Source organism: Dipteris shenzhenensis, chromosome 19, assembly GCF_047967505.1.
Source record: "Dipteris shenzhenensis isolate YYH24624 ecotype China chromosome 19, Dip_SZ_1.0, whole genome shotgun sequence".
In the NCBI taxonomy this organism is placed as follows: Eukaryota; Viridiplantae; Streptophyta; class Polypodiopsida; order Gleicheniales; family Dipteridaceae; genus Dipteris; species Dipteris shenzhenensis.
This window is the reverse complement of record NC_141614.1, coordinates 33676684-33688075: the sequence shown is the minus strand read 5'-3', so window position 1 is coordinate 33688075 and position 11392 is coordinate 33676684.

Below are 11392 nucleotides of genomic sequence, written 5' to 3'. Positions count from 1 at the left end.
CCTTTGATCCCCCTTGAGCCCATTTCTGCCACATCATCATCTTCTTCTTCATCTTCTTCTTCACCATCTCTTCCTCTTCTTCCCAAAGTTTGCTTAAGCTTGTTCTCCTCTAGTTCTGAACCATTTCCCACGTCCTTCCTGCTTGAGATCCACCTCAAAGGGGCGAACCCCTGGCTGAAAGGAATCAGAGAAAGCCGCACTCGTTTCGTCGCCATTACATGAAGTCCGTCAACTTTTTCTTCTGTGTTTTCTCTCAGCACACTTTATCTTCCTCTAATTCCTTTCAGGGGTAGATTCTTCATGCCTTGGGCTATCCTGTGCTGAAATCTGAGCAGCAATGGCTGCATATTTAAGGAGAAATTAGTGAAAAACCAGTCGACTTTGAAGGCGCAAGCTATGGAGTTCTGATGCATTTTTGCGCCTTCTCTTTCCAGAGGACCTTTTGTGGTATATCAGTTCTCTTTTGCCTCAAAAACCCCCTTTTCCTTTGCTCTGAAGAATAAGCTACAAGCCCTCCAAGTTTAGTCTTTTGGTTTTGACAGTTTTGACAAGTTTTTGAAGAAGATGCTACATAAGATGCTATTCTAGCATTTCTGGTTTTTTGAAACTTTCAATAACATTAGTACAAGTGTGGCTTCAGTTTTTCTTTGAATTGCTAGACCTGGTTTTGATTGGAAAATATTCATTTTAGCCACCTCTATGAAGCATGTAAGAAGAAGCATCATTGTTTGAATATTGGTCACTAGTCTTTGCTACATCAAGTGCTTATATTTTGGAATTCTTTCAGTTATTTTTTGCCTTGTAAGAGAGAAAGACACTGCCCAATATCTGGGTTAGACCCTCTCATGGCTACCCTATTGAATCTAGAGAAGTTCAATGGAAAGGGCTTCCACACATGGTAGATGAAGGTGAAATTTGCATTGATGAGGAAGAACCTCTGGGGACTTATCAAACCAACTCCAACCGCTTCTTCTACAGCCTCCAATGCTGGAGAATCCTCAACTCCAATATGCCCGGCAAGGGATCCCGCTAGAGAGGAGAAAGCATATGGTATCATTGCTCTTGCTTTAGAAGATGATTATATTCACCACATCTCTGACTTAGAGTCTCCTTCAGAAGCTTGGCAGAAGCTTGACATGATTTTTGATGCTAGCTCTCACATCTCTAAATTATCACTTAAAATTTCTTTCTTTGAATTGAAGATGGTTAGTGGCACTACTTTGGCAGCTCATGTCAACTACATGCGGAGTCTTATGACTCAATTAGCTTCTATCTTCTCTCCTATTACTCCAGACGATGCTATGGCAGTGTTACTTAAGAGTATGCCTGAAGATTATGATCACATAGTTACCACTTTGAAGAATCTTCCTAATCCTAATCTTGAAGGTATTATCTCTACTCTCCAAGAAGAAGAAAGGCATATGGAGCTCAGGAAAGGCAATGACACTATTTATGCTATAAAAATCTAGAAAGGCAAGTTTACCCCTTGCAATCACTGTGGAAAGACAAATCACCTTTTAAAGGACTACTTCAAAATTAATCCATGCAAGCACTGTGGCAAGAACAACCATCATGAGAAGTTTTGCAGAGCCAAAGCAAAGACAGAAAATGCAAATCTACTTTCAGTTGATGAGCCTCCACAAGATAAGGCATCCTTTGAAGATTATGCATTTTAAATCATCTCTATGTATGCTCCAGATCTCTCTTTTTATGTTAAGGTACTCAGCCTGGATAGTCCTCCAAAATGAATGAAATAAACTCTTGTGCTTTGTGTGTTTTGTAAACACCTCTGGTCACCTTATGATGTAGGCCATGTGTATGTTTTTCTCCATGGTACCTCCTGCAGACATTGTGTGCATGTACATGCAGGGGAGATAACCATTGGAAGGTCTTTCTGTATCCCTTTTGTTTACCTTCCACCCATGGGAACCCTTGCTAGCATGAGAACCTAGCCATAGATTTATCCTTGACCACCATGAGATGGCATGAGAAACTATGAGACTAGATGTATCCTTGACATAGCCTGAAGCATTCCCTTGAGGGGGGGTTTGTTGGGATATCTCAAGGTGTATGCCTCAGGCACACCTTGGTTTCTATGTGTGAGTGCTAGAGGCACAGTTAGGTGCCCACAAGCACAGTTAGGTGGTGGAGAGCCACATACGATGATTGAGAGAATCTAGGAGCAGATTGAGGAGATGATTGTGGAGCTCTGAAGTCATCAGTGATGTCGGTGAGCATGTATGAGGTGCCTACTTAAGGACCTCACTCTTCTTCATTCCATAATGCAAGTATTCTGAGTTTGTATCCACTCTACTCTTTCCTTTTAGTTCACCAATAAGAGAGAGGTAGAGAGAGATAGAGAGAGAAAATAAAGAGAGAGCTAGAGAGAGAGACGAGAGGTAGAGAGAAGAGAAAGAGAGATAGGATAGAGACTAATCAAGTTTAGTTACAACTAACCACATTAGGTACTGACCCTTTCTCCTTAAAAAAAAAGGGCAACTCATAGTTAATTAGGAACATTAGGTTGGGCAACTCATAGGTAGTTAGGAACATTAGAGTATATTAGATTAACCAACCCTCCAGAAAAAAAAAAGAGGAAGGATCTTTATCAAAAAAATTGTCTATTTTGGCCAGTTCTTTGAGGGCCCGTATCTTGGCCGTTTGGAGGCCGAATTGCATGCGAACCAAGATTTCATGCACGCAAAGATATACGTCAAATACACTTTTTCAAAATTTTTTGCTAGCATAATGGGTCGTGGTAGTTGCCACCACATAGGAACTGATTTTGACCCATTGATCACATATTTTTTACCATTTTTGGGCTATGAAGGTCAAAATCAATTGGGGACTTCACATGTCAAATGCACTCACTTAAAGGCCACAATTAAGCATTGTGTATGTGCTTCATATCAGGAAAAAGGCTAGCACCTATCTCCTTTCTTCTACCCTTGATGCTCTCCAAGAATTTCACCTCTCACCACAACAAGAGGCATGGAGGACCTAAGTTTTGAAGAAGAAATAGAAAATGATGCTCTACATCCTAAATATTTATTCGGTCAATGACACAACAACAATAGCAACAATAATGGATAAAGACACTTTGATAATTTAGAAATGCCAAGTATAATGGATGAGGGGATCCTATAAGATTCCTTCAACTCTTTGACACAGCATGTTGACCAATCAAATGAAACCAAAGCCGCCTTGTTTCCCATGGTCTTAACCAATGACCGTGCCCTCCAACTTGGAAATATGGAAATGTGCAAAAACTAAAAGGTCAGAACATACTTGGGATGAATGAAAATATTAATGGCCAAGTGTGTTCCTTGTCATAACAATAAGTACCTCATTGCATGGTTCATCTTTGGAGTGATACATCATGGCCTATAACATTGCAAATGCCACACTATAACCTTGGGGGTTGGGCCATTTCTAGTGGGTTGAGTCTATTTCTCAGGATTGGACCCTCATTGGCCATGTGGTTGGCCATATAGTGTGGGTGCTAGACATTCTATCTTCTTGGGTATTGTGGTGGCTGAGGGACATGCAAATTTTGCTCTATGGCATGCATCATTTCTTCCTTCACCCTCAAGGCCATGGCTTCCACTCAGTCCTCAGTGGTGCGGTCCTTTGTGAAAGTGCTTCCTTCTTGGAAGATTTCTTATCACAATGATGATTGATTTTTAGTCATCACTATCATTGTCAGAGTTGACCACGTCATCCTCAATGTCAATTGTAGCTTCATGAGTGTCGCTAAATTACTAACGTTTTCATATCTTTACATATGGACTTTTACAATATGAGGGTTGCACAACTCTAACCCCAATAGTATCAACAACAAGCGTTAATCCTAGTATCTAGGTAGCTAGCACTAGCACCTAGTGCACAAGTGCCATTGCTCAATCCCATCCCTATGAGGACACAAGTGCCTCCATTATTGATAAATCCCAATCCTTCATAGTATCCTTAAGCCCCCAATCTTGCTCCAGTAGTTCCAGTGCAACAACTCCAACCTAAAGAACTAGAATCACAATATAAGTATGAAATAGAATACCCCATATACTACATGAATGGTGCAAAAAGACTCATTCCAATGTATGCCAATCAAGTACGACCAACCACATATGGAGCACCTGTCAAGAGTTTTGGATGTGGAGAAAATCATTGGATTGTTGAGTGCCCTCACAAAGGTAGCCCAAGTACTTTCCAACCTGTCTAGAGATTCTGGAGTTGGGCATGCGTACATGGATTGCCCATTTAGAGAATGAGGCAAAGCGAGATGTACCCCATGGAATCATTGGCATTTAGAGTCACAGTGTGGCAACACTAAGTATTTCCCATCCCAACCGGTACTAGTCATAAAAAGGGAGCAAAAGGAAGCAGCACGATAAAAACTAATTTTTTCTCAGAAAGAAAAAAGCCCAAAGGCCACATAAGCCTTTCCAGTCCTTAAAAAAAGGGAGGCATTGCCAAGTACATATGTCCCAAGTTCTCTTCAAGAAGCAAAGGAAGTCTACCCTAATGTTAAAGTGGAGAAAGCTCAGTATCAAGCCATGAAGAAATGGTAAGACATGAACATGAAAAATTCAAGGCAGACCAAAGAACAATAGTCGAGGGCAAGGAACCAATACATGATAGCATTGACATGGTGATTGAAGCCACAATCAACCCAAGAGTAACAAATCTACATGCAAATCATTCCCAACTATGGAGCTACCTTAGCTAGCTTAATCACTTGACTAGTCATGATGTCAATTGGAACCTTATTGAGAATCATCCAACCATGTGGAAAAGTTTCAAGGGTTGTATAGAATCGACACAGTGTTTCCCACCATCCGAAGAGCAAGAAAAGGCTATCATAGTGAAATTTGGTGCTAGGGATGACATCAAAAATGTAATTATCCCATTGGAGCATAGAACCTTTGGCCAATACCCTACAACAATGGATGGTGGAACAAGTGTCAACATTCTCGCAAAGGACCTCTAATTCAACATACGCCTAACCTACCATAGTAAAATGAAGCCATTGGGAATTGTTGACAATGTACCAACAAAAATTGTGGAAGTCAAGTTCACCATACAGTTCACAATACTAATCTTCCCCAAGGATTGACCGAATACCAGATATTATTGTAATAATTTGAAACCCTCAAGTGGAGAGTGATCACAGAAGGATCACATGTCCCATATTGTAAATTGGTACATTGAATTCCATGTGCATATAGATGGTTCCAAATATGCAATAGGGAGTGTGCTATGTCAACTTGGCAAGTATAATAAAGACTTCCCAATCCACTTTGCAAGTAGGTAGTTAAATGACATGGAGGTCAATTACACTACCACCGAAAGAAAAGCCCTACCAATGGTCTATAGTGTGAAGAAATTTTGAGATTATTTATTGGCCATTGACTTTGTATTTTATATGGATCATCAAGCCCTATTGTATCTTCTGAATTGACCATGTACGACCAATAGGATCACTAGACGGCTTATACTACTCCAAGAATTCAACTTCAAGATAGTGATAAAGAAAGGAGCTCAGCACTACATTGCAGGTCATATATGTCATGATTAATAACAAGAGAAGAGCCAAAAGGAATAGAAAATGACTTGCTAAATTTTGCTTTGTTTCAAATTGATGTTGTCCCTGAATGGTGTGCAAACATCGTTGGGTATTTAATGACAGGAAGACCACCCCATGAACTAACACTAGTGGAGGTAAGGAAATAATTAAAGTTGCCCCCTACCAACTAATTTTTGCAGGTTAGTTACACAAGATGGGCAATGACCAGATTTTCAGAAGATGTGTTATGCCACATGATATCATGCCAATCAAAGTGTCCTCCTGATATGCCTTCATGAAATCATGAAAGCATATCAGGAGAAAACTTTGAAGGGGAAGCAATAGCAACAAAAATCCTCTCAGTAGAATATTGGTGGGCAACTTTTGGGCAGATGCTTATGACTATGTCAAACAATGTAATGTATGCCAAAGAGCAATCAAACCCTAGCACAAGGATTTCAACCCCCTAACAACAGTCATATTGCTTAGCAACCATTTGAAAAATGGGGGATTTATTTCATGGGACCCATACATCTAGCCGCAAAGGGAACACAAGCATGCTACATCATTTTGGCCACAAACTACTTTACAAAGTGTAAAGCTAAATCAATGAGAAAGGCAGATGCCAAAAGTAAAGCAAAGTTCTTGTATGAAAATATTATTAAACAATTTGTATGCCCCATTGAAATTTTCGGATAGAGGCACGTATTTTGTCAATGAGGTAATCCAAGAACTTTTGTCTAACTTTATGGTTATCCAAAGAAAAAGCACACCCTACTATCCCCAAGGCAATGGACAAGCCGAGTCCACCACCAAGGTACTATGCATTGTCCTCACCAAAATAGTGGAGCCCAAGAGATCTGATTGGGTAGAAAATCTTAATCAACCTTATAGGCATATTGAACTACACTAAAGGTCAGTTCAAGATTTTTGCCTTTTCAATTTGGTAACAACCTTGAAGCAGTGTTCCCACTAGAATTTGTGATACCAAGCCTATGCATAACAATGCAAGAATGCATAGGAGACCATGAGTCACTCAAGGAAAGACTCTATCAATTGGAAAAGCATATAGAGCCAAGTTTAGGTGCCTACCATGCCATGATAGTAGAAAAATGAAGAAGGAAGGCATGGTTTGACAGAAACCTTAAAAGATAAGGATATCAAGGAAGGTGCCCTAGTTCTTCTATACAATGCCAAATTCCACAAGGGCAAACTCAAATATCTAGGTCAAGGACCTTATAGAGTTAAGAAGATGAATCCCATTGGACCTATGCTACTAGAAACACTAAATGGAGTCCAATTCACCACAACAATCAACAGGAGCTGATTGAAGCACTACTACATCAACATGCAAGCCACCCCCAACAATAATGAAGATTTGGGAAGGATTTGGGAGACCAAGTCTTCTACATCTAGCATTAGATTGTGTGACAAGCACTTACTAGCATATGTACCTCTTCGCACATATAGGTAGCATCAAATAATTTCAACATAGGGCTTAGAGGTGATGATTGAGTCCTAGTAGCAATATGAAGTCCCTAGTAAATTAAGCATATATGAGGAATTCCTACCTCACTCTTCATACATAGAGCACCCACGTGTTTTGAGTACCACCAATAAATTGCACAAATAAAAGTCCCAAGTGTAAAGAATAAGGGAGAGAGATAGGAGACTCAAGTTCAGCTTTCTTCACAACACATAAAAGAGAGAGGACACAAGGTTGGAGGGTGAAGCCTTTCTTCACTTTTGCACACAACAATAATACAATAGAAGAGGGAAATACCCTATGTGTCAAACCCTAGAATACGTGGTTCATATGTGAACCCAAACCAAAAACATACGTGGTAGTCTAACTACACCACGAGTACAACTAACATAGGCGGTGACATAAATGATAGTCATCCAGGAGATATATCGGGGGTAGAGCTTGATATCTCAACACTCCCCCTCAAGCTCAAATCCATCTCACGTACACCAAGCAAGCTCCTAAATCTGCGAAGCTTCTCGGTACCCAATGCCTTCGTAAAAATATCAGCCATCTGCTCCTCAGTGCTGACATAGACAAGATCAATCTCACCAGCTAGAACCTTCTCTCTCACAAAGTGATAATGCACCTCAATGTGCTTCGTTCTAGCATGATAAACTGGGTTATTAGCAAGCATGATGCTGCTAATGTTGTCACAATGAATGACAACTGCTGCATGAATTGTCTGTCCCATATCTGCAAGTAGCTTCCGTAACCAAGCTACCTCACATGCAGCCATTGCTGCACCCCTGTACTCAGCCTCTGTGCTCGACAAGGCAACTGTTGGCTGCTTCTTGCTGCTCCAACTGATGGCACCACTCCCAAGGGAAAACATAAAACCACTAGTAGATCTCCTGTCTGAGACACTACCAGCCCAGTCAGCATCTGTGTATCCATGTACCTGTAATGCACACCCAGCTTCATAAAACAGTCCATAATGCAATGTGGACTTCACATACTGCAGTATGCGCCTAGCCGCATCCAAATGTGGCTTCCTCGGTGCCTGCATAAACTGACTCACCAGCCCCACAGCATAGCTCAAATCTGGTCTGGTTATAGTCATGTAAATCAAGCTACCTACTATGCGCCTGTACATAGTAATATCTTCAAGAAGCTCACCTGTCTCTGCATTGAGCTTCACATTCTGCTCCAATGGAACAGAGATAGGCTTACAGCCTGTCATCCCATATTTGGACAGCATGTCCAAACCGTATTGCCTTTGCAATAGCCATATCCCACTCGGGGATCTAATAACCTCAATGCCCAAGAAGTAACGCAGCTCTCCCAAATCCTTCATCTCAAATTTCTGCTTCAACAGTAGCTTCACTTCATTAATGTCTGCATCACTATCACCTGTAATAATCAAGTCATCAACATAGATGACTATAAGCACAATCCCTCTGTTTGTCCTTTTCACATAAAGTGAAAAATCTGAATTGGAAATCTGAAATCCAATAGTGACAAGATATTGCCCTATCTTGTCTGACCATGCCCTCGGCGCCTGTTTTAAGCCATACAAGGCTTTGCGCAACCTGCATACAAAATCGGGGTGTGAATTATCCTCATAACCTTCTGGCTGCATCATATAAACCTCTTCCTGCAAATCACCATGCAAGAAGGCATTTTTCACATCCATTTGATGCAAAGACCATCCCTTTGCAGCAGCCATAGCAATTACTGCTCTCACGGTTGCCATCCTTGCAACTGGGCTGAAAGTTTCCTCATAGTCAATTCCATATGTCTGCGCAAAACCTTTGGCAACCAATCTTGCCTTGTACCTGCTAACAGACCCATCAGCATTGTGCTTTACTTTGTAAACCCACTTGCAGCCAATAGCCTTCTTATCATGAGGCAAAGGCATCAAATCCCAAGTGTGGTTTGCATCCAAGGCAGCCATCTCTTCATCCATAGCTGCTTCCCAATTTTTATGCCCTGCTGCATCCTCAAAACATGTGGGCTCTGGCTCCTCTAGAACCTTGACCATATAAGCATAGTGATGTGCTGTATACCCATCATATCTCAGCCTGTCAACTGGATACTTAATACGAGTGGACCTCCGTACAACTGGATCAGTTGTAGGAGTCTTTAAATCATGCCTGCTTTTCCTTGCACCAGGTGTAACAACAGAAGGAATCCCAAGTTCCTCATCAAGGCTCATTCAGAGCCGCTTGACTCTCCATCAACATGAGAGCTACCAGCAGACACATCAAACACTGGAGCATGGTCTATTTTTTCTTTTCCCTTATGTGATACCTGCACAACACTATCAGGGCTACCATGTGACGATTCACTAGATCTCAATCTCCCTGTCCATGCATTAGATCCACTAGTAGAGGACTCTCTGGGTCCACTCAAGGCTTGAGATTGCTGCTCTGCATTTATTGCAGCATTCCCATTTCCTGCATCTGCATCTCCTACCATAACAGTTGGTGCATACCAGCTGCTCATTTCATCAAAAACAACATCTCTGCTCACTTGCATTTTGCGGGTGGAAGGGTTATAACAGCGATACCCTTTCTGGTGCAGAGCATATCCAATAAAGATGCATTTTTCTGCCTTTGGATCCAGCTTTGTTCTCTTCTCATCAGGAACATGAACATAAGCTATGCAACCAAATACCTTCAAGTGAGAAATATCTGGTTTTTGGCCTGTATACATTTCTTCAGGCGTCATGCCATGGACAGCTGCAGTGGGGGTTCTGTTCATAATATAAACAGCAGTTGCTACTGCTTCAGCCCAAAAATAATCAGGCATGTTTTTCTCATTTAGGATCGCCCGTCCTACTTCTGCAATATGCCTGTTCTTCCTTTCTGCAACCCCATTCTGCTGAGGGGTAGACCTGCATGAGTACTTCCTTTGAATTCCCTGTTCTTTCAGATATTCACAAAATTCTTCTGAAAAGTACTCTCCCCCTCCATCAGATCTTAGCACTTTAATATGCACACCTTTCTCTTTTTCAACCATGGCCTTAAAAGCCTTGAAATGGCTGAACACTTCACTTTTGTGCTTCATAAAATAAATCCACACCTTCCTAGTGTAGTCATCAATAAACGTCACATAATAATGGCATCCACCAATAGAAGCAGCTTTGGTTGTCCAAACATCTGAATGGATCACTTCCAAAGGTCTTCTGCTCACCTTAGCATTTTTGGGAAATGCATGTCTGGCCTGCTTACCCATTTGGCATGCTTCACATAACTTTTGCATTCCCTCAACTCTGAATTTAGGCAAACCTGCAACAATGTTTTTCGTTTGCATAGATTTCAGCCTTTGTATATTCACGTGCCCAATGCGCTTGTGCCATATCTCAATATCTGCAATGACACCTCTCCCATGCGCAAACATAGCAGCTTTCACCTCAGGCATATCAACATCCAAGGTGAACATTCTGCCATTTTTGTTGCCTTTCGCAACCAAGCGGCACTTATTTTTCAAGTCCTCAACAAAGCATCCATCAGGATTAAATCTAACCTGCAGACCTTGCTCAACCATCTGGCCAACTGAAACCAGGTTCTTAGTGATTTTTGGAACATGAAGTACATCTGCCAAGTACTTCGTTTTGCCATCCTGCATAGCCAATGGCACTTTACCAACCTGCGTAATTGGGTGCGCAGTATCATCACCTGTTTCAACATAACCTGGCTTATCCAAATTTCTAACATCATGAAACCACTCACCATGACTGGTCATGTGGTTAGAGGCACCTAAATCAACATACCAAACATCATTGCAAGCTGCAGCATCTCCTGACATGGAGTTAACCATATGTTGCATCACAAAAAGGTGCTCATTTCTGTCGTCACCATGCCCACTTGATGATGCATAGTTGCTTTGCTGCAACTTCCCACTTTTGATGTCATTCTGCTTTTTATAGCATGTATTCTCCTTGTGTCCAGGCTTTCCACAATAATAGCACTATGTGCTGCTATTTACTTGCTGGTTCCTTTGCCATGAACCACGGCCTCTTTGGCTCCCCCTGCCTCTAGAACTACCACGTCCTCCTCCATAGAACTGGTTTTCCTGTTGTTGCTGTTGGTTCTGATTTCCTGCTCGGCCACCAAAACGGCCTCTTCCTCTACCCCTGCCTCTACCTGTATTCGAGTAGAAAGCAATCTCTTGAGAAGTTGAGGTGGCTGAACCACCATTCCTTTGCTCTTCACTCAGCAAGAGAGCAATAAGTTCCTGAAAATCAGGAAATGTTTCACGGACTCCAATGGATGTCCGAAACTGTGCATAATCTTTCCCAAGACCATTCAAGGTCACGGACACTAAGTCCTCATCATCAACAGGTGCTCCAATGGAGG